Raw genomic sequence first — 24,874 nt, 5'->3', positions numbered from 1 at the left:
GCATGCCATTGACAGTAATAGTGAACATGAGTTATCACTCCTTGGATTTTTCTGAAGACAGGCACTACCCCATTGCTGAAAAATATGACTCCTCTTTGTAGGCATGTGATGAACACAGCACATCGCAATTTCCTGGGACAATCCAGAATGGATTCTTTCCTGTTAACCCTGAATTCCACCACACTGAAAAAATTTGGACTGGAATGACTGAAAATGTCTGTTGTGCTGGCTTGTGTCCCTTGGAAATGGGCTAAACAGAATTACTCTGCCCATTCTTGTGCACAGTGTACCGTCATCAGCATTGCCATGAAAACAGAAACTGTTGTCACTGGGGACTCAGGCTTGCATCTTTTTTCCTCACTGGGTTTCTGATGCAGCTTCTGTTCCTTCTAAAGTTGCTCTTAAACTGGGTCCCAATAACCAAAACAGGGCAATCTGTGTAACAGTCACGTGAGGCTGCTAAAGAAGTACCTGGACTAAGACAGTTCAGCTGCTTCTTTTCAGGCAAATCTTTGTTTTCATTCTTCAGTACTCTATTGTCAAGAAGGAATATGAATACTAAATAACAGCTATTCAGTACACAATTTTGGCCACTCAAACACAAGGCGCTTCAGAAATGAGAGAAGTTTTTATTTGTGAAGTGAAAGAACCAGTGTTACTATTAACTGGAAAATTCTTTGCAGAAAGCGGCTCAGGTTCCTATTGAATATTATCAGATATGCCAGGGGAAAAAAAGTAATAATAATAAAAAAAATTATACTATTCTGGGCACCCATACGTTGACTTCTTTTATGGCATTCAAATTAGTTACTGTAATGTACAATTTCCTGCAAGGAATGTGATATCTGTAACTTTCTTTAGAGCTGTGAGCTTCTCCATTTAAGGTATACTTTAAAATGGTATTTCAAGTATTTATGATGCTGTTAAGGAATGAAATAATCTAAGTGTCATAAAGGAGGTTTTAGACCATGAGTTTAGTAAGTTTTTTGGGCAGCAATCAAATATTTTTAGATTATGTAACATGAAGTGATGATCATCTGGAGCTATTCTTGAGACCCTGAAAATACATAAAATAAGTGAATAAGCATAGAAAGAATAAGATCTATGGTAGTCATAGACTGTTCAGGGTAAAGAGCACTTCATTGGGGCAACCTGCTTCAAATCCTTCTGACATATCAAGTAGAAGGGAACGTGAATGCTAGACAATGAAATTGTTGAGGACTCTCAGCTGGTAGACTCCCAGCAGCCTGGCAGAGTGTCGAGTATCAGCAGAAGAGCGGGGCACGGCAGAGCCCCTGCTCACACAGTACCTGAAAGGCCACAAGAGGGGGAAGGAGGAAATAACCAAGTAGTTTCCTACTAGGCATCTGTCAACTGATGTGACAAAGAGGGGCTACAGGTGATAGATTCCTTCAGATATCTATCTGGTGCCTCAGTTTACTTGTTTTAGTAACACATGGGAAGAGTTTTTGAATAGGGCTGGCATGATCTGAGAGCTCAACAAATTGCGTACAAGTATCATTTTGCGAAAAGCTACCTTAGCTCACTGGGCCACTGCTGATGGTGGAGGACTGGAACTGGAGACACAGTATTGAGCAGTTGCAAGTGACAGGCTGGAACACTTGCTGCTAGATTCTTTTTCTGGACTCAGCGGGCTCTTCAGAAAGTTGGTACAAATGTTTGCAGAAGGAGCAGTGAAATGTAGGGGACTTGCTCTGAAACCAAAGAACACTAACCATTTGACAAGACATTTCTTAAACACCTTCTAAGCACCACAGCCCTTCAGGTCTCAGAACTGGCACTTTCATTCCCTGAATGTCTACAAAATTGGAAGTAAAGATTAACAGGAAAAGCAAATATCAGGCAGAATGTGTTTCAGAAGTTTCTTCCAGAAGGAAAGATATTTTCTCTGAGTAGAAAAAAATGACCATCAAAAAAAAAAGCCACTTTCAAAGCAGCCCTGAGGAGTCATCAAAACCTAAATAACTTATCTTTGCTAATCTCCAGGGAGGATGGGAAACGACAGAAGAGAGAGACACGGTGCACAGCTTGGTGGATACAAACCATGGAACACACTGCAGTGTGCATTAAACAATCTTTAGGGAAGCAAATGTGTTTGGAATATTTTCAGCAGTTTTATTTCAAATGGCATCAGAGGACCAGTTATGGAAATGGATGAATTAATGAGTCAGAATGTATAGGCATTCATAGGAGTTTTTCTGTAACTGTGTTCACTGATAGATCTTTTAAAGCAAAAGAGAGGTGGTCATGACAACACAGTCTAGCTGGTATCCATGCTAAAAACTACCAAGCCAGTGCTGTCAAAACATATTATAATTGATCAAGAAAAGTAGAAACTCCTTGAGATGTTTCTGATCTTCTACTTCTGTGCTGTGCATTATACTTTCCAATATCTTTTCTAAAGGACACCAAATGTGAATGAGTAATGATGAAAATTTAGGTTTTGCAAGCATCATACTAGGTATAGAGCTAGGGCTTTGTTCATGAATACCAGATGCTCTCCCAACACCAATTCCTACACACTGAAGTTTTGATCTCCTAGGGTTACTCTGGTCCTCAGCATAAACCTATAGGAATCCTGCATAAAACAATATCCCTGTGTCTGTCTACATACGGCCTGACTAAAAGATGTCAGGCCATATGTAGACAATACAACCTTGATAATAATAATGCACGGCAAGGGTTTGGGATTGTTTGGGGTTTTTAGTTTTTGAAGGGAGGGAATTAAGAATTTGTTCATCTGCGTAACTATTATAATCAGAAATAACAGTATACCCCGCCTGCTACACAAACTAGCTATAAACCAATAACAGTGTTTAAAAATGCAGTTTATAGCTGTGTCTCACTCTGAATTTTCTTTCCTACTTCCTTTTCTAACTGTGTATTGCAAAGTCCTCTTCTAGCTTTCAGCTCTGGTTTACTGTACCTTTCCTCGGCCTCTTGTTTTGTTCTTCTTTTATTTCTTTGTCTTCTACTAAGTTCCTACTTTTCTTCTGCTACTGTTTAGCATATCCCTTATCATTTCTTTCCTCTTCATCCTAAGATTACTGCTCTTTACCTCTTTACCATACCTGTGCTCCCCTCCTGTGAACAGTAGGAGCTCCTTGCTGCAGTTTCACATCTGGCAATGAAGTATCCCAAATTCTCTCTGCCCTATGGAGGCACAAGCATTCCTTGCATTCCCTCCATCATGTTACTGGCTCCATCTTTCATGCCACCCTTTGATCACCACCTGCTGTTTGACACATGCACTATCCATAGCAGCAGAAGACTTAATTTTGTCAGGAAGGCAATGCAGAAATACTTGACCAAAATATGGGTAAGAAATAGATTCCAATATGCACTAGACCACAGCCAAATATGACTTATGAGCAAACACTTCAGTGATAACAGTACATCAATAAAACAGGAAAGATGAGCACATGATGCTGTAGGAAAGAGTCACCGATGCAAATTGTAGAGAGTCACTTTTTCCACAGTAGCTGCCCTGTGAGAGAGAATTTTCTCAAAATAAATGAGATCTGGCAAATCCGAGACCCTGCAGCAAATAGCAACAGTGATTTTTAGAGGTGTTAAGCTTTTAAGTCCCCTCTGGCATGGGGGACTGTATGACACGATTCACTCATATTGTGGCTGAAGAGAGAGACCACCTTTCAGGGTTGCTTTCCACCTTTGGAAGCATGCAGCTTTTCTGGAAACAATGATCTTTACCTTTCTTCAGGACTGGAATAGTGACAAGTTATAATGTCTTAATTGTAACATTCAAATTTGCATCATTTGTACAATCTCCACCCATTGCCTCAGTAGTTTTCTTTTTTCCTCCTCATATGAGTATCTCAGGCAATTTCAAAACTCTTTAGTGAAATATAAGATTAAGCTAAAAGCATGTTAGCAATTTTGACAAGGGCTGAAAGTGCAATGGAAAGACTTTAAGAAGGAACTGTATTTTAAAACACCTGTATACCATACAGAATTACCTGTGAATATGCAATAACAGAAAAAAATATTTAAATCCTTGTTTTCATTAGAGCTATCTTATGGAGCACTCATGAAAACTGTATTGGTAAGGACTGCATAAAGTAATGAGGTAAAGTGTTTTCTGGATGAGTCATGAGCTGACCTCCTAAAACAGTGCCTGAGATGTCCTGTCATCAGGGAGAAAAATCTTCTCTGGGTTTGCGAGACTTTGTCATTAAAATAATATTCAAATGGCTCCTCAAAATGAAACCTTGATAATTAGCTAGCCTACTTCTGCAAATACAGAGAAGCAATCTTTTCTCAGTATTCAGAAAAAGCTGAATGCTAATATTGGATGATAGATCCACAGTTTAAAGATTAATTAAAACACTAAAAAGAAACTTAAACTAACAACACAGTTATGTGGTAAGAGTCCTCACTTACAACCCGATTAGAGACAAGAGGATATTTTTCAGTCTATATTTCCCCATAGAATCTTTCCCAGTACTTTTTGACTGGATGAAAATGTCCCAGAACACTTCCATCTTGTGCTTTACAGATATTATAATTTATACAGAACCTGTGGGGCAGTCTGAAATGAAACTCTGCTCACAAGCAGTCCCATTGACAGCACTGGGATTATTTTCAGGCTTAAGACCAGGTATTATTGTGTTATTCATGTACCTAAAGATGTATATAGTCATTTAACGGGGTTTACAAAAATGCAGTATAGACATCTAACACAAAGAAAAGCTAAAAGATGCTAGAATCTGACTCCAGGACATGATGGAAGTTCATCTTTAAAACTAGGACTTGCTGGGGCTCTATCTTCCAATGAACTTGATCAAACACTTTGTGGCACTGGCCCAATTTTGCCCTGACAAGGGAGGACAGAGACACAACCTGCCAATGACCGTCTCTGCAGGAGGCTGAATTTCCCTTGCAGTGATTCACTGGGAATTAAATTGCTGCAGAGCTACAAAGCTGCATATTGGCTGAGGATACAGGGGTTCTTAAAGAATCTACAGTGAACATCAGCAACTTTACAGTCCATTCATCAAAGTGCCAATGGCTCCCATTTCAAGGCAAGTGAGGCAGTAATATATAAGGATTGAAGAGATTATCTGTTTCCAGGGTAGTTTAATATATAAAGAAGGTGATGGCGGTTGGGGGTGGTGGGTTCTTGTCTTTTCTTGCTGTTTTTAGGGAAAATACTGCAAACCTGTCAGGCTCTTGCCAGTTCTTGTTATTACAGCTGGAGCTCAACACTTGCATATTTACTGTTTCACTGAACATAGCAATACGGAATAAGGGCTTGCTTACCTTCAGCACATACAGATGAAAGAGAAAGGGAATGATAAGCATGAGTCACTTATTATTTAGCAGTCTTACTGGGGCCAGTTCTGCCAGGCTCACACCAACTTCATGGTATCATTTCAGGGCTTTGATCCGGGTTTTAGCTCAGCTCCACCGCATTAAATGAATCCTCTTATCTTCCCTTACTCCTTTCTCAGACCCTACTTTGTCCTTTATCTTTGAGCATTGTTCTAGCCCTCCCTTAGCAAAAGCTCTGTGTGTGTACATGGAAATGCTTGCTCCAAAATCCCACCACTTCCTAGCAAGCACAGGCTCTGTGTAACAACAGGGAAACACAGGGCTAAAAATAAACTCAGTCTTTGCCTATTTCACTGGGTGTCCTGCCTGAAAACAAACAAGCAAGTGAAAACGTGAACAAACCTCCAGCTCCCTCCTGCACCTTGAACTCTGGCATGGTGTGTAGTTATATACTAGCTCTAGTGTCTTGAAGACCTATTGTGCCTGCATTGCTCAGATGTGAGTGAGAGATCACCTGTGCCCTGAAAACCTTTCAGGTCTGAGTTGCAAGATAAACTTGGAGCAGGAGAAAGAGATAAAGCACAGACAGAAGACTGAAATAGAGGAACAGATTGCCATAACCAATAGCTTTTGGGTGCCTGAGGTGCTTTTGATGTCAGAGGTGATGCGCTGTGCCCTCATTTTCCAGGGACAGACGCTGATCAAAGACAAGTTCAGCCTAAGTCATTGCTTTTACTGCAAAACCCTTGCTCCTTCAAAGCTATGTGTCACCCTGTGTAATATCATCATCACTTCTAGTGTAATGGTTCTGCCCTGACACATCCTCACAGTTCTTTCATACTCAAGTATTTTGCAAGGTATATTTCTGATACTATTAGGACAGCCAAAAAAATGAGAATGCTGATCTGGTCAGTTTGTAATTAGAGCTGGACTAATTATGGAGATAACTATTCACTGAACATCAGTATCATTTTTGGACTATTCCTCAAACAGAGTGAATCTGTATAACCTCATCCTCTTCAGTGATGGATGAAAATCAGGACCACCATGTTAACAGCTGAAATGACAATACCATGAGCCTGGTTACTTTCCTGCAAGCCTTTGTGGTTACACTCTATGTGGTTAATCTTCTTAATGCTGCTGTGCTGAGCCTTTACACTGGAAAATGAATCTAAGCCGAATCACCGTTGCAGACTGCATTCATGTTGAGGTTATTATACTCAGAGAGGAAAAAGCTGGTCTTTCAAGGCCTGCATGCTTGCGACCAGAGATGGAAAGTTGTCATTGTTGCTGGTAAAAGCAATTTGGAGGGGAGGGAAAAGATACAGGTCACATAATAGAGATGGAGAGGCTTACCTCTGTGTGATCCTGTTCACCAGTATTCTGTGGGTCTGCTAGGGCCTCCTAAACCAGTCATTTCTCTAGCTTATACATAAGCTAGCACTAGTTTGGAAGACAGTGCAGGGCTTGGGATCTTCTCATTTGCTTCATTGCAACAGGTATGTGAACTTGTGGTAGGGCAAAGAAAGAAATAAGGGTTAAGGGCAAAATTGGGGCCTATCCACCTGTGCTTAAAGGCCTTTTACTTTGGTATGAGCTGAGCTATGTACCTGAGCAGTCACTCTTGTGGTTGAGTTTCACCAGCGTACAGCTTTGCTCCCATCATAGATGTTCTGCTTACATGGTGCCTTGTACCAGGAAAACTCTGGAAGTGGGGCAGAACTGGAAAAGTCTAATCTGTGCTCTTTCAGCTGCTCTTTATGGGCCCTTCCATCCATCCTTGGGGTCCCTTTCTTCCAGACTGGTTGCAAAGAGTAACTGGTGGTCAATAACAGGTCAGAGCTGTGGAAATCAGGGCAGGTGGGATGTCTTTCTGATTCTCTGGGGCAATCTCTCGGCTTCAGCTGCTGGGAAGCAGCAGACACCCCACACTGCAGGCTACAGGCTGGTGACTGCCCCTGGACAAACCCTGGGGCAGTTAATTCTAGTGCAGACCAGATGCTATGGGAGCCTTGACTTTGTGTCACCTCCAAGTAAGAAGCCAAAGATCTGCATTATGCTGATTCCTTTTTCTCTCTAGTGTGCTGTTGCCAGACACCCAGACTGCTTTCTGCACAATCATGTGGGTTTCTTTCCTAATATCTGGATGCATATTAAACAAAAGGATATGTGTTCCTGCTCCCCTGGTCCACAGTACCTGCGAGCTTCATGGCGTATGCTAGAATCACATAACCGCAGAAACACAGACTAGTTCAGGTGGAAGGAGCCTCAGGAGGTGCCTACTCCAACTTCCTGCTCAAAGCAGGGTCAGTGTCAAGCTCAGACCAGGTTTTATCCATTGTGTCTTGAAAAACTCCAAGGATGGACCCTGTACACGATCTCTGGGCAACCTGGTCCACTGCTTTGCTGGATGGAGAAAGAATTTTTCCTTAAATCCTATCAAAAACGTTATGTCTGTTTTCTCTCATCCTCCTACCACACACCACTATAAAAAGACTGGCTCCATCTTCTCAGTAGCTTTCCTGTAGGTATTGGTAGGCTGCTGTCAGGTAACCCCAAAGCCATTTCTCCTTCAGGCTAAACAAGCCCATTTCCCTGAACCTTCCCTCACAGGCCACGTACTTCGGGTTACCAAATAGTATATCCTCTATCATTGATCTTGGACCTATGGTTTGCTCCCAAACTGCTTTCCAAGATGCATCAGTCACTGGACAGAAGCTTTTTTTTTTTATTATTAGAAATCTCTGCTAGATTACAGATATTTCTGATCTGCTGGACACAACCTCCCTGGACATACCTTCCATCTCATGGCTGATGTGAAATGAGGAGATATCCAAAGCCACTGCCCATTGGATGACAGCCACCGCCACCTAAGTGTTCTCCTAACACTGAGGAGAACCAGGGCAGAAAGCAATGTGGGTTGAAGGAGGAAACACCACAGTTCTCCCAATGGTGATTCTTCAGCCCCAGCCCCGCAGGCAGAGCCCAGTTGCTCCTGGGAATGCTGCATTGCTCCTGCCGCTCTGTATGGGTTCAGTGACTGAACTGAAAGAACCAATCTTCCATCCAACAGTTCTCTTAGGAATTTCCTGTAGTCCCCACTGATTTTTTTGAAGAGGGAAATATACATATAGCATTGCTTTTTGCCTTTGCTTTTACACAGAGAGGACTTTAATTAGTGCCCTTTGTGTTAAACCATTAGATGTGGCCACCTGTGGTATCTTGAAGTTATTCACATCTTTAAGTGTTTTTAAATGTTGGGTCTAAGCCACCCAGAGGTTTTCCAGCAGGGGGAAAACATTCAGTTGCCTGAAAGCTTTTCCATTACCTCACACCACAGGAGTAGCATAAAGGAGCTAAAGAAAAGTCTGAATCTAGTACTAATGTTTCTACTACAGGGAACACAGTTTTTCTTTTTTAGGAGGTGGAAGGGCAAATGTGGGGGAGTTCAATTTGTTTTGCTGATATTTATTTATTCTTTTGTCTTATTCACTCAATGACAAGACCTGAGTAAAAATGGTGATTATTTAGATCTAGTTTGTTTTATTCAGAGAAACACTTGCCCATGGCAGTCATATAATTTCTTTCCCCTCCTTCTCTTTGCAGTATGATGACCTCGTCTTTGCCAGGACCTCCCCATCCCATCCCATCCCATCCCATCCCATCCCAGTAGCTCTTCTTGCTGCAGCTATTTCCACAGTTTTAATTTCCAGTATATAAAGGAATGAATGTCTGTTATCCACATCTCCTCCGTAGAATAGGTGAATGGCAAAGATGGGATTTTATTCCTCAGTTGTTCTGTTGCTTTTCGTGGCTGTTCATAATTATTACTATGCTCTTTGTTATGATACTTTTCCTAGCCTCTGTCATTTACAAAGTGCTTTTATCAGTTAAGGATTCCATGTTACTTTATGAACTTAAAATGGTTATGTACATAGAAATCAATCTAGCCATAAAGAGAATGTGTTGGGCAAACTGCACCAGGTGCTTAAAAGTGGGGAAGCACTCTCCTGTACACACACTTGGAAAAAACTCTTTAAAGCAGACTGCACCTACAGCTCTGGGATACTCAGAAACCCATCAGGCTCCAACCATGAACCCAATGTTACACTTTGCAGATGTGTTTTGCAATAAATTATGTGTGCCAACTGCCTGGCAACAGTCACAGCCCCAGGTAGTTTTGCATGACCCTGTGCTAAGGGGAGAAAAGGGAAGCGTTGTCCTTCAGAAGGAGGAAACGCTTGGCTGGGCACTCTGAATGTTACAGAGGGGTACCGGAGACAGACTTTTCTCCTAAGTGATGAATAGCAAGCCTGATCCCGGGACAGTTTACAGCAGGGAACAGAAGAATCCAATAAAACAATGAACTGGGACTAGTCCCCAGACACCAATCCTGGTTTTTTCCTTTTTTTGCAGAAAAGTCATGAACCTACCAAAAGCAACAGAAGTTTTGCCTTTGGCATACACAGGGCTTTTGACCTATTGATTTTTTTTTTGGAGCAATTTACCATGGGATTTCAGACTCTGAAATTGGAGTTTGGATGAGTAATGTGGCCTATACAGTAGACCCCTGCTCTCAGCGCTCTCCAAGTCAGGCTTCCCCTGCCAATGCTGAAGTGTGGAAATTCACAACTCACTTCATGAAAATTCTGTAATATCCTCCCAGTGGCTGCTGTTTTCATGAGCAGCCTGATATTTAATTCATTCTTAAGAATATAAAACTGCACAAAAGTAGCATGTTTGCAGAGCAGATGAAGGGAATCTAACACAAGCAAATATCTGTGCATTTTTGTCATGAATAGATAGCTCTGTTAGTTACAGAGGGAGCTCAGATTAATTCTCTGAATCTCAAAACCAAACAATATAGAGGAAGAGACATCGGAGACACTGCACATTCAACGAGTGTGCACTTTGTGACAGAAACACTGGTTATTGTTGATTAGCCCGTATAATTTGGATTATATTGAATTTACTGTCCTTTGTCTAATATTCACAGTTCTGTGCAAAACCCTTGTGTGCGCCATGACAAGAAGACAGATAAACAGACAAAAATGTAATACAGATCAACTATACCAAGAAATATAGCAGTAAAGAACAAAAAGGATAGGAAATAACAAAACTACAATAGAACATAAATATAGCCCTAACTGCCTTTTGTATTTTCTGGCATAGCTGCTGTCACTGTTGGTGATATAACAGCTCCTCGAACAAAAATAGGAGGACAAAAGGAGATAACCAAGACAACACAATAGGAATAAAGCATCAGGGTCCAGGTTGTAAGAGGAAGGAAGGAAGGAAAACACTCAACTCCTTTCCTTAAAAGGAAGGAAACAATAACTGAATTAGGATGGTGTCAGCTGAGCCGGGTAGGATCAGGTACCCAATGCACAAGAGAACCTTCCTGCTCTGTGAAAGAGCAGATGCCAGAGATATCTGACCCTGGGATGCACTTGCTTTTTTGTTCACAGACTTCTTATGTATGTCCTGTAAGAGAAAAAGGCATGCAGGTATCTTCAGAATATTCTCAAAGTAGCAGGAGATGGGCTGTGCTGCTTAGCTAGCTGTGCTGGTTGGGTTATGCTGAAAGTTCCTCACAGGTACTTGTTCAAAATTGCCTCTTCTGCCCAGCTGATATGTTTGCCACAGTGCAAATAGGAACTGAGGGAATTATTGGAGAGTAGCTGTTGCCCAAATAAGTAATAATCTGAGTGAAACTGTACAAATAACAAAGTCTAACCTGCTAAAAGTACTCAACAGACAAGTAATGGATGCTTTTAAGAACTGTAATTAAACTTACTTTAAGAGAAGTACATTTGCAGCTTTTTGGAGACCAGAAGTTCTCTCCATACAGCTTTGCTATGATTTTATGATTTGCCTGTTATGAACACAATTATTCCCTAATTGATACCTTTGTTATGGCACAAGGCTTCAGACAGGGTAAGGACCCTGCTGTATTGGGCACTGCCCAGCTGCTCCAGAAACAATCCCAGCTAAAACTCACTCATAAATTCTGTGAAACCGTACAGTGGCTCACCACATTGCTTAGTTCAAATCAAGGTATCAAGAGCTAACAGTTCCTAAAGGGTGCCATTAGCCAGCAGATGCCCATTGTCCCCAAAGATAACAACAACTATGTTAATGCCAAGGGGGTGAGACGCAATCTTTTAAGCTCAATGGATGGGGCACAGCAGCCTACTTGGTTAGTGAGGTCCTTCCCCAAGGCTCCCAGTTGCCGAATATACAGGGGGAAGATAGACGATGCCAGGCACTTCCCTAACTGCAGTCTGAAGGGCTGAGCTGGTGATGGGAGGCCGTGCCTGGGCTGGAAGTGGGGGAAGTGGATGTCGCTTCAACATGATTTTTGTGGAAATCAAGGAGAGGGCTTCTGGGGCACAGAGGTGCCTGCCAGGGACAGACTTTGTTAGTGCTCAGCCCTGGTGAGGGAAACAGAAAGGACTCCTGTAAATAAGGAAATCTCACTAGCAAGTAGTTGCCTTGTGTCACCAGTTTCTCACTCTGAAGGAAACAGTCCCATCAGAGTCAGAACAGTGTCAACCACTCAGGCTGGCGAGGCAAAATCATGTGGGCTGGTTCTCTCATAGCTGACAAAAGCATTTAGAAAAAAACCTCACAAGAATTCAAAACATTTCTTAAACCTCAACACTGGTTTAACCTGCCTGGGTAGGGTGAGACAAACATAATTTATTCATGGCAAGCTCTTATTCAAGATATTCTTTTGAGGCTGGAGAGAGAGCTTTCATTTAGCTCTCTCCCAGGAGACTTTCCACCGTGCCTTTCCTGGGCTCCAAGGTGATGAAAGAGAGGAAGCCCCAAACTGTGTGTCTTGTCTGTCTGGGAGCAAGAAATGCCACACTCTTATGAGCAGTCTTGAATTCACAGGCTTAAGAAAGTCATATATGAACATCCTAACTATCGTTTATCTAAAGTGAAACACTAAACTTCTTGGCATTCCCCATCGTTAATGCTACTGTCTTCGTCAGTTTGCTTGTAAGTCTTTCAGACACACCTTTTGTCACTTCCTGTAGAGAGCCTTGCAAAACCAAAACTTTTGGCTCACTCATCCAAATTTACTACATAAGCTTTATTCTTATACTGAGTGTAACAAACACAGGTAGATTGAACCACTTTCTGGTCACAGAAGCACAGTGTGCATCACAAGATTGCAAAAGAGAAACTATGAAACCTATGAGCTTTTCTTCTTTTTACTACATTGTCTTTATTCTCAGCCAAATATCAGTACACTCTTTGCATCAGAATAGACTGGATCACTATTTATTTGTTCTCAAACACCACCCAGTTTCTTATTATTGAAAGAACAGAAGGTATTGCAAGGTATGTGCAGCAGGTCCATGACAAAATTGCTAGAATGCCTGAAACTCAAATTTCTATTTGTGTTTAAAGTCCATGTGTATTTACACATGGGAGTCTGAGGTATATTGGCTCTGCTTAGTTCAAGGTAAGTTGCATCAGTTTCTAGCTATCTGGAGCACTAAACCTGTCCATTGATGTAAAGCAACAAACCTCCTTCACCTGTGAAGACTACAAGACAGCAAGAAGAGGTTCTCCCAGAAAAAGTGTAAGACACCAGTTCTCTTAGTCTCTCTACCAAGTCTGTAGTTGAAAATAACTATGAACTGTGTTACTATGTTTGGTTATAAACAGATTGTGCAGAAATATGGGGTATAAATTAAGCAAATCACAAGACCCAGCAGGAGTAGATAGAAAAGACATTTGTCTTATTACCAGATATAATTGTGTTACTTGGGAATGCCATCTTTGGGTGCTTGATCTTCTTTGCACAGGTGATGCAATTCAAATGTGCTATCTCTAATCTAAATGGATTATGCATTTGCAATACCTACCTTGGAGATAATGAAAGAAAGAATTAATACACTTCTGTAAGGTGTAAGTAAGGAATTGTCCTGTATTTTTCCACATCCCTTACACTTTTTTGTCCCTTGCCTGTTTCCAGCCTGTGTGGATAACTGAGACATCCCTTGTGTCAGGTGTTAGAAGCAGAAGCAAGATTGTTGATGGAAATGAAGCAGCGATGGTACCACTCTTCACTTTCCTTTCTGTCTCAGCAGAGAGAGGCCCCCATGGAGCCTCTTACTCCTGTATGCAGGAGTATGAGAAGCAGGAATATATCCAATTGTTTTTTGATGTAATTGTGCTGTCGCTCTCCATTGACCACCTGACAATAGTGGTCATCCTGGATCGTGTTAGCTGATATTAGGAGGCAGGGTGTTGGATACCATTGGACTCTGTGTTGATAAATATTTGCTTGCCATCTATTCCTACAGGACCCAGCCTTATCACATAGTTAAATCAATACCTTTTTCAACTTCCTGTTGCACCTGACAGTCAAAATGGCAACTGTTTTCAAAAGCAGCAGACCCCACAGTATCCCCCATGAAAAGAAAATAATAAACTGTTGCCTGCTCTTCCAAACATTTGAGAAATTGATATGAAACGATAGATAATGTATTGACATAGTTTGTATCTTATGTAGAATCTATACTAAGTTACTTCCTGAGATTTATTTTCTATTTGTCAAAACATTAATAATTTAGATATTTTTCTGGAATAAGTCTCTTCTCAGGACAATGCCACCCATCCCCAATTAGTTACTGAGATTTTTGCTACCTGGAGATGCAAAACCATAGTCTATTAAGATTTGAAATGCTTCTAATATATGGTGGGGTAAAGGAGAAAGCACACTGTGCCTTCAATTACATGGTCTGAGATATGCAAACCTCAGACAATTAAGAAGAGAATAAATGATGCTGTCAGTGGCATAGTGGGCTGGGTGGCATTTGCTTAGGATGACCAACATCATTATGAGTGGATACAAAATTATTATAGATCTCTGTAAAGAGAGATGACTGACATTTTTAAATGCTCATTTGCAAAGTAGTAAATGTAAAGAAGCAGATAATTAAATTTAAAGGGCATTTTCCAACCATAACGTTAGAAAGATTAAGAGGTTAAACATTAACTTGACTGTAAATCCCTCCATTATGTCTTTCTACAAACAAGAGCGTCTGCATTTTAACTATTCAGTGCCTTTCAGGGTATCAAACATTCAAAGTGATTGCATTGCATATCACAGACTAAACCAAACAGATCCAAATTAACTCATTTAAAATGTAAAACAAAATAATCTAATACTACTTTACATATAGTAAAAGATACACTTTAGAAACTTCATGAAAGCCATTCAGGACTTCATATATGTGGAGGACATTGATGTTATGGATAACATGCTTAAAGCCTTAAAACAGACTGAATTTAGAACTGAACCACATTTACACTCAGAAACAAGAGAAAATGTCATCTAAGTGATGTTGCCTACAGCCTGAAAGGGCACCACCAACCCTCAGAGACTTTTCTTATTTACTTTATGACTGGATATGCAGCAGGGAACAGTACGTGCTTTTGCATATGCTACTACTGAAAGTCCTGATATGAAAAAGTCTGAGAGTCACTATCATGGACATCATTCCAGCTTGACCCAAGGAGTCTGCTTAGAGATGGAAAGTTGCTTGCCTGCTTTTTGACAAGTCCATTCTAAGATGACAGCATCTGGATTGGGCTCACACAGCTGTTTTCTTCCTCACTGCCAATTTCTTTTTGTGGTCTTTGTAAAGGAAGAAGGAAAAAATGACCCACTGAGAAGCAGTTATACCAAAGTATCTTAAGCCTGTTATATCATGAGCAGAAAAAAAAAGAGACAAGCAGGCAATCTTTCTCTGTTGTTTTGGTTTTTTTTTTTTCCTTTTTTTTTTTTCCCTCCAAACATTTCCTTTCAGATATCCCTTTGAAGTCACAGGCTTATAGTGTGAGTGACTGAGAGCAAGGAGCTGTGAAATGCGCCTTTGAGCCATAGACTTCTCAAAGAGTATCACAAGGCATATATGACTGGGGTACACGACATCTGCAAATCAGTGTGGTGTTATTGAGGCTTTGTTCAGCCTCAAACTCTGTGAGCTGCAGAGAACCAAAAACTTCAGCAGGAGAAAATCAGTTCTCCCATCCTAGTTCTGCCTTCCCACTTGGGGCGTCTCACTGCTACTGTATGCAGTGACTGTGTTGGTGTAATTTGCTTATGAAGAAATAATTGAACATATGCATACATTCTATATATAATATAATTGCTTATTATATGTGCATAAATTAGGTATATTTACTATCTTCTGTTCCTCTCAGCCCTGTTATTGCTGTGCTACTATTGGATACTTTCCCATTGTTAAAAATATACTGCCACTTCTCTGCTGTTATAAGGTCATCGCTTCAAACTAGCCTCACAATATGCCACTTTTCATACTTACTAAAAACAATCCCTGCTCAGATGGATCTGAATCACTTCATATTCAAACACACAGATTAGCAGAACACCTCACTCCTGACTGGTTATGTCTCCTGATTCTCCACTCACGGGTCTTCTGCATTTCTCACCTAAAACAATTTTCATTACTTCTCTTACATAAAGGATATTATATAAAGGATACTCTGCCCCACTGATCATTCTCAAACAGGGGACAAAACTGGCTCTCATGATTTTGGAACTGTCAGTACTGACATATCAGTTTCTCACAAACTTCAGAGAAGAGCTGATGAAGGTTAGGAGTATTTCTGTAAGTCGTCTGGTAGAGCCACTGATCAGCCTCACCCAACATCCATCTCGAGTGGGAGGGCAGCACCGTAGTGTGTCAGGACAGCATCGCTTCCTGCTAGACTTGCTAGGAGGTTTGTATTACACTGCATGAATCTTTTTTTGCCTTTCTGCAGTTGAAAGTGCTGAGAGAAATGAGACTTGAGCACTGCCAGCAAAGCGAGTAGTAACTGTTAGACCAGAAGATGAGAAAAACAATACAGTGTGACCTAAGGAAAGTGATAGCCAGAAGACTGATCTGAGCAGCGGAGAGGTGGAGAACAAGATGAGAAAGACCAGAGAGACTGAAGGGTAACCAGGTGCTGCACTAGGCAGCAAGGAAAAATGAAAAGGGAATGAACAAGAAGAGTGATGTGGGTCTGTCCCAGTCCCACAGGTTACAAATCCTGCTTCTCCCTAAAGCAGAGCCACTGCAAAGGTCTGAGGGAGGAGCGTCGCTGTTAAGGAGAGGAGTTGCGGAGGCAGTACTTGCTAATACAAACAGAAGCAGCAAAAAAAAAGATACCAAGACAACTCAAATCCCCAAGACATGACTTCACAGAGAGCTGTGGCTGTTCCATGGCGCTGAGCTGTGCCTCTCCCAGCTGAGAGAGCAGGGACGTGGTGTGCTGGACACCAGGCTCCGGGGGTCCCCAGAGTTCGGTCACAGCTTCCCTTCATTGCTTACTTTATGTAATTTCTTTCTACTATTTTTTTGAACATTTTACCTTCCTCAAGGATCACAGGCAGAAATATAGGAACCCTACGATAAATGCCAGCTTTACCTGGAGATAAGCATCTGAATCCCACTTGATTATCTGAATCTCATACCTTTTGGAGGCAGACCCATCATGGAATTGATTGCTAATGGTCCCAGACCCAGGGTCATGGCTTTGCTGCAGAACTGAGCAAGAAAAGAATGATAGGGCATGGGGGAAATAAATTCATGTCCACAGCATAGATAACAGCACAGGAAACAACAAAAGCAACCTACAGGGGAAGAAATCATCTCTATAGGAAAATTGAATAGACTGGAATTCCTAATTAGGGAAAAAAAGGTAACTTTTTGAAAAAATCATTTACATCCTCTTCTCCAAAGAGGTTATGGAGGCCAAGTCTTAGTGAATGGCAGCAGGATTTAAGAAAGTAAATGTTTGAATGACTACTGGGGGTGAGATTTCAGATCTTTAAGCCACTTCAGTGCTTCAACAATACTGCTCAATGCACAAGATGTGAAGGAATGCTAGCCGATCCCTCTGTGGGCTGGCATGGGATAATACAGACAGGTACTGAAACTAGGGTCAGTGAGGAATTTCTACTGAAAACAGGCAATAAGGCATGACAATTCAAGTAGCCCAGGTGAATGCTCATGCAGAACTCTTGTTTCTCTTGCAGTCACTCTTTTTTCTTTCTCCTCATTAACTTCTTTTCTTTTTCATTCACACCTCAGTCTTGTCCCCATTTCCTCCCTCTTGCTTTCACCCCATTTATTATTTTCTCTTTTCTTTTGCCCCACACCTCCTGATACGTCTATCTTTAGGTATGTACTGGTGCCCATCAAATAGGTTTGTGCTGCGTGGAGGCACGTTGCAATGCAGCAATCGCTGCTGAGTGATTCTGCTGCTGTTGCATGGCACAGTGGGAGGGATTTAATCTCAGTCATGACGCCCCAGGGATTCAGCAGTTTGATGGAGGAGATTGTTCCCTAGGTACATTACTAGGTAGTATTCCTATCTAGATAGTATTTCATATTCCGTAAGTTTGCTTTACCATCAAGTCCCAATTTAAACAGTTGTTAAGTAAAGATAGAATTAGATCGAGAGAACTGGACCATGTAGGTGACACTGCAGAAGGCGAGGGTAAAATAAAACGTCAGGAAACAAAATATACTAGTTAGTAGTCTTTTTCTCCTCAGACATGTTTGTTGTGGAAAGGTGGTCTGAGATGAGGAAGCAGAAATGGCAAACTTGCAGACAATAAAGATAAGCCTGCCAAAGAAAGGTAGAGAGTAATCTACAGCATAATTACGGAATTTCAGCATATTAATAAAACCAGTTTGAGATCCTCAGTACCAGAAATGGGAGAGCAACTGACTTCATGCCAGTCAAGTAGTTCTAGCAACAGTCTTGGTGAAGCTGATGTGGTGCTTCGGCCACGCCATGAAAGAGGTTCCTATGCCATAATATATAAGAACAGTCTCTAGAAGCCTGAATTTCAGAATCAACCTATTTGTCTCAAAAGCCTTTCTTCTTTTTAATTTTTTTTTAACTCATCTTTGAATTAGAATGAAAAGTACAAGGGACATCAAGTATATTCATCACCATCACCCTGTGCAAGCATTGTATCTCACAGACTTCATTGCTAAAGTGACAAGATCAGTTTGCAAAGCCCCCTGTGGGATAACAGTATTTTCTCTACACACTTATGTCCAAGCGGTTCCTGTGACAGGGGCATAAGTTTTTGTGTTTAGTAATCATAGTAAACTGTCTCCCATGAGGGAGAAGCTGAGCTGAAGCCTTTGCACCTAGGGACAGTATTCGGTGTAGCCTTTTCATGCCTCACAGTGCAGATCCATGCATACAATAATCACCTGCTCTTCTCTATCCTGTGTTAGTTAATGCCTCTCAGGCTTTAATAGATTTGGATTCAAATAATCCCATTTAGCACTTCTGAAACCTTGCATTTCAAATGTTCTGAATATTTTCTTTTTGCAAACATGCAAGAGAGGTCAAAGTTTGATGTGAACAACCTTTGCAATGTCTCTTTAAAAATCAAAATGTGCAGAGAGCTTGAGAGTATTTGCTTATGCATTTTAGTATTCCTGGCCCAGTGATGCTGAATATATTTTTAACAGAAGGTACATGGTCAGAGACAAGTCCCCCAGTTTCCTGTTATTAAGTTAACCTTGTTAAACATTACATTATAGTTTAACATAGGATAGGGGCTTCTCTTAATGCCATGGTGAATTATTCATATGCAAAGCTAAGGTATTTTACCTTGTTAATTGCAGCGTGTTGAGACCAGTATCTGGAGCCATGCATCAGAACCAGAATTAGACACGGATTTCTTAAACCTGGAGTGGAGTAAAAATGCAATTAGTCTGCAACTACAGTCTATGTAATTAAAGTAGGTAGCAGTCATTTAGTGAAACATAACACAGTCAGAGTCTTAGAGAGCCTATAATAATGTAGCAACTGGGAACATAAATGCTGCAGAAAAACTGCTAAATAAATATTTCCTTCCTTTGGCAAGGAATATGTAATCTTTGAGGTTTCTCTGTCCACAAAAGGGGAGATGATCATGCAGGCTCACAGTAAACATTCATAGTTGTGATCAACATGTTTGTAATTAGCTATAGCAAACACTTCATTTGAGATTTTCAAACATATTACAAACATTTTGTTAAGTATTGTTAGCATCTTTCCATCTTTCACAAACCTTTCTCAGACTGCAGAATGTGCTTGGAAATATGGATTCTAATTTGGGAATTTAGGTACCACTCCTTTCTGGTAAGGTAAAGAACTAATTAGGTTCTTTCACTATTTCACTATCACCGCCTTAAACGCGGTCTGCAGAAATACAAGCATAAATAAAGATTTAGCTGCCCTGTCAGAAACAAGTTTGAACTAGAGTTCAATATATGCTTAAATTCTTGCAAAGAATTTGAGTCAACTCCTTTTATATCTGAGTCAGCTTTCTTCTCTGTGCTTCTAATCTACATCTTTGGTAAACTGTTAAGTAAGATGGAAGATGTGTAAAAATCCCCAAGATTAAGGGACACAGAAGCAGAACAGACTAGATTTTCAAGCTCTTGAGAACTTCATGTAGGGGTGACCATGATGGACTTAACAGGAATTTTAAAATCATTTGCTGAGTAAAGAAACTGGGCACTTTCCAAAGCAGGTTCAAGGATGATCTAGAGGTATCACAAGTAAGTCTGCTAGATCGTAAGCGGGTGAATAAGGAAATCACTGATAAAAGCAATGTACTAACACTATTTCCAACCAAGGGAAAAGGAAAGATTTTCTTTAACTTCAGTAAGAGTCCCTTTGGGCCCTCAGTATGTTAATATTCCTGTCACAGACACTACTGAAGGCTGCAAAATCTCTGAGGAACAGTGAGAGTCTCCATGGGCTTATTCAGGGTCCCTAAAGGACCTCCATGACTTGGAGGGATTTGCAGAGATTCACTGAAATACCACAGCATCTTTGCTGCACTCATTGGCATGTTGAGGGGGTTAATCAGCAGTTCTTTGAGAAACCCCCCCTGTACTGTATTGTAGTTCTCCATTATTATTTCATCACCAATATTACTTCAGGCTTTGGCAGAAAAAAAGTCATTTAAAACAGGAAAAAAACAGAAATAGTGTGGGTTTGTGGTTTTTTGTTTTGTTTTGGGGGGTTTTTTTGTTTTCTTTTGGGTTTTGGGGTTTTTTTTAGATCTACCTGTACATGTTTTAAATAAGAGATGCATTTCTGTTATGCATTAACTCCAGGTATTCAGAACAAATTGTGAGCTGGTTTCAGCCAGCCTTCTGAACCCTCTCCTCTTTCACAAGCTTTGCCACTTGTCACCCAGGGACTTTGAGTAGCTCTCATAAGGTTTTCCTATTTAATAGCACAGGCATGATAGCTGATACGAGGATAATGAAGTACTGTGCCTCCAATTCGTGCGGGGCTGCAGAGGGAGTACTTACCTATCACAGCACTGTCCCTTCAGAGAATATATCCCGGAATCTAATGATCTTCAATTCAATCTTAACAGAAGCTTAAATAACTCTTCTGCTGAGGGAACCTTTCTTATGGCTGAGGGTAGGTATAATTTTAGTCTGAGTTCTGGTATGAGTATTTTATCTAAAGTGCTTGAAGAAGGTAGTTATAGTCAGATAAAACTTGTCGTCTTGTGGTTGACTGGTGAGAGGAGCTTCAGTCAACTTCCAGCAACAGTGGTGTAGTGCAAGGAGGAAAAGAGAAGTGACTTACTGCAATCTGTCACTTCGATCTCCCTTTTCTAGCTAGCCTATAACCTCTGCAAGTGGAAATCAGCATAGGTCCACTGATTAAATGTGAGTGTGGCATGAGCTAGTCCCTAGTTTTGTCACCTTTTGATGACACCAGCTGCTCTTCTGACCCATTTACAACCTACTCTGAAACAACACTTTGAGTTGGATCATGCCCAAAGTGGTGAATAAATAATACTGGTGGCAGTGGATAAGCTCAGGCCTGAGCATGTGTGTCTGTGCAGTGGCTGCCCCAGCCTAATTACACCTCAGTATTCAGACTGTTTGCTACAAGAATATCTAACTGTAACGTTTCAGAATTTCATCAAATTATATCTCTGCTCCTTAATTATAATAAAATGTAAATTATAGTAAAATGTGGGGCTCCTCCACCTGAGAGATTAAGTAAGTATCTAAATTTTCAACACATATTGAAGCCATCCTACTGCTGGAAATGACTGCTTTATGTGGTAGCTGCCTTTCTGTGCCTCTAGATGGAGATCCTGTCCATTTAACTCAACCCTCTAGAGAGAACTGTGGGATGATTCACTAAGAGTTCCATTTTGGTTTTCATAGTCCATAGACCAAAAATTACTTTGTTCTCTGATTTCTGGGTTATAAAATCATTTTGATCTTATTAACCAGATTTCCACACACCCCCCCCCCCCCCCCCCCCTTCACAGCTTACCTGAAAAAGAGGAAAAAATATGCTATTCTGTTCTAGCTTTCCACAGCGAAAGTGTCCTGAAGTATTTACTTTGCTTGCAATGTAGTGGTGAAACCCTCTGTCTTTTCAATTGCCATTCTGCAAATTCCCTCCAGCGTGTAAGCACCTCTGACAAGCTGAGGTGCGCAGTATGGCAGGTGGGACTCAGAAGGAATCACATGGACCGTTGTATTCGGTCACTTTTATCATATGGGCAACCATATCATATGTTTCCATGAGAGTGCAGAGGAAAGCCTTGCCATAACTTCACCAAGAGACTTGGCTGTTTGCTCTCCGGTTTGGGACCAAGGATTCTTTATATACAATCCTAGCAAGAATAAGGAGACACATGACTGAAAGTATTTCCACTAGTCCAGGAGGTAAAAATCCCTTTTTGTGGATCAGAACCAGTTAGATAAAACCAAGCCTACTAAGCATATTTTTCAGGTTTGCCCAATGCATTCAGATGCAGAAGTTAGCTTGTAATGATGTCAGCTGCCGAAGAGAGAATGCAAATTCTCTCTCGATTACACAGGTCCTGAAAAACAAAGACACATCTGCAGCCAAAACTATACTTACAGAAAGATAATAGATTAAGTGCCCTAGTACCACTGGGTGACTATCAGCATAACAATAGTGATAGTAACAACAGTAGTACCAGCATAGTAGAAATACATAATTATCCAGACCTTTGAGGAAAAACTGCTTCTTTTTTATTGTTTCCTGAAATGAGAGAGACTATTGGTTGTTTGGGGTTTTTTTTTCTATACTGCCTATACTTTTCCTTGTGCAATTTTGAATACAAACCAGCTGGGCTCACAGCACTATATTTACCAGTTTTAGACTGTAACAGCAGCAGCAAACAAGATGTAGTTAATAGCTGTGCAAATTCTCAGACCCTAACAATAGCACTGAGGCAGCAATGTTGATGCCAGCACTGCCACCTACTCATGTACAGTTCCCTGCTGTTTTGGGGGGGAGTATTTTTATTTTTGCTTTATTTCAATTGTTGTTAGTGGCACAGTGCTAGTTTGCTTTTGTTAATGCTCTACGACTCTGATCTACTTGTTGTTTCAAGAAATGTGCAGAAATTGTTTATTTTGCCCTTAGGTACCCTTCCTGATGAGATGGGGAAAAGTAGATCCAGACAGGCCCACAGAATATCTTTTTTTGTAGGACACGTGTTGATTGAGAAAAACAAAAGTGCATGAAAATAAGAATGGACCACACTGAGGCAGTAACACTTTGCAAAGATATTTCTGGTTTCAAATGGATTGCAGACGATAACCCATGTGGTGAAGATTTTAGTCTTCCGGTATTTGGGAATTTTCTGAAATGTATTTTTTACCAAAAGCCCAGACTAAATCTATAATCTCTCTTAAAGTCTGTAATAAATTCTGACTAACATGCCTAGTATATTTGTCACGGGTTTATGGGTTTTGTTTCTCTTTTTTTTTTTTTTTTTTTTTTTTAACACTGTGGCTTTAAATGATGCCAGGAAGGAATTTACAATCAAAACCAATGCAGTTCAGGATCAAAATCAGTTCAGGAAAAAAAGGAAAAAATCTATTATTGCTACAGCAAAAATCAAATCCATTTTACATAGGTTTGGGCGAGAGAGGAACTAGATCAAAGAGGAGATGTTAAAAAAGTATATTTTACTTTTGTTTGAGAGTTGAATGCTGGAAAGTGCTCAGACTAGCAATGCACATAGGTTCCTGGGTAATCCCATTTAAATCACAAATAAAACTTTCAGGTACAGATTGTTTGTTTCCTCTTTCATGTCTTGACCTTTATATGGTTTCAGAGGATTCAAAGAAACCATTAAATCCTTACCATATTTAACTTGGCAATACGCACAATACAGAGGAAGAATTTGTCTAACAAACTTTGACAGGCATGGCATATCAGCCATTTTTTTTCAATATACACAACATTGCTGCAGTCTCTTTTGTGACAGATGTTGGAGATATATTCTAAATTTAAAATTACAATGATTGCTACAAGGCTCATCTGCACCAAAGGGATGGGATCCTCTCAGGGCAAGTGGAAAGCAGCGTCAGCAGGATGCAATACCTAAGCACCTCCTGTTTGAGGCTCATGATCCCAAGGGTGACAGGCAGTCCTTGTCCCTTCTCCTTGCCCTCCTGTTTCTGCAGGCCTCCTTCTCAGGGTCTGCAATGGAATAGGATGAATACCTTCAACGGCATCATTTTGCTTCCTCACACTCACCGCGGTTCCCTTTTATGATGAACCAGTTTACAGACTTCACCCATCAGACCTCTGTTTCGCTCTTCCAAGCGACTGCTAGGGAGGTAAATGAAGGAAAGCGAAGCAGACCACGGCAGCCAGCATGCTCTGCGAAGGTTTACTCCAGCCCGTGCCAGCCCGGACTACGTTTCTCCTTGCGAGTGGTAACGGGGGTCCAGGTCAACCCACCTGTGCCCTGCTTCTGTCTGACTACTACTCACTGCAAAAAGACCCGGCATCACACCAGGTGAAAAGTGCACGTACCATGTAGCCCGTTCTGCCCCAAAACCTTGTCTAGTCAAAGAAGGGAAGGGAATGATTTTCAGCACTATGAATTTTTTAGAGGGGAGAAACTACTGCACTGGAAATGTTTCTCAATGACATATCAAATATCAAACAATGAATTATTTTATATGTGGATTTCTTGGCTTTGGACATTTTCCATGTAGTGATTATGATGTTTGTGTTCCACAAAGTCACATAGATTTTAAAATATTTTTCAGAAAATGAACTTGGTTGGTTTTCAGCTCACAAGTGAAATTTCTTGCCTTTTCTGGGTATTCCCTGTTTAGCAAGAATGCACTTAGTATAGAAGGATAAATTATGGTAGCCCACAGGAGTCAGTGCCATATTGTGCAACTCACACCCATGGGCTTGCAGAGGAGAGCTCTGTTTGTTCAAGAATAAGACCTGGTATTTCTCATAACGGGATGTCATATTACCTTAAAATGCGTCTGCCCCGTAGGTCTGTCCGATGAATACCAGCTGTTCCCATAACAACTGCCTCTCCAGCAGAAGAGAAGGGCTCCGTGGCATGACAAAACCAGAAGTAGTCCACAGTTAGTCCTGTACCAAGACAGCAAGCAGCCACGATAAGAAACAGAAACCTCACTACCAGCCTGATTCAAACCCTACTGGGGCCAACAGGAAA

The 24,874-nt window shown here is 40.9% G+C and overlaps 1 protein-coding gene across 5 annotated transcripts in view; it reads left to right on the top strand.

Annotated features, from left to right (window-relative positions):
• The window catches only part of CHRM2 (cholinergic receptor muscarinic 2), a 105,950-nt gene that overhangs the window by 70,831 nt on the left and 10,245 nt on the right, over positions 1 to 24,874 (top strand). For 2 of the 5 annotated variants that reach the window (XM_041118183.1, XM_041118185.1), the window contains exon 1: positions 12,774 to 12,910. The exons of 2 other annotated variants lie outside the window; for them this stretch is intronic. The gene's annotated coding sequence lies outside the window, so the exon portion shown is untranslated. Of the gene's footprint in view, positions 1 to 12,773; positions 12,911 to 13,306; positions 13,388 to 24,874 lie in introns of those variants that run through there. One more of the 5 variants, XM_041118184.1, reaches the window with a different exon arrangement.

The sequence above is a fragment of the Aquila chrysaetos genome, chromosome 17 (genome assembly GCF_900496995.4).
Source record: "Aquila chrysaetos chrysaetos chromosome 17, bAquChr1.4, whole genome shotgun sequence".
Taxonomy (NCBI): Eukaryota; Metazoa; Chordata; class Aves; order Accipitriformes; family Accipitridae; genus Aquila; species Aquila chrysaetos.
The sequence above is the reverse complement of the archived record's forward strand: the minus strand, read 5'-3'. Positions and strand labels throughout refer to the sequence as shown.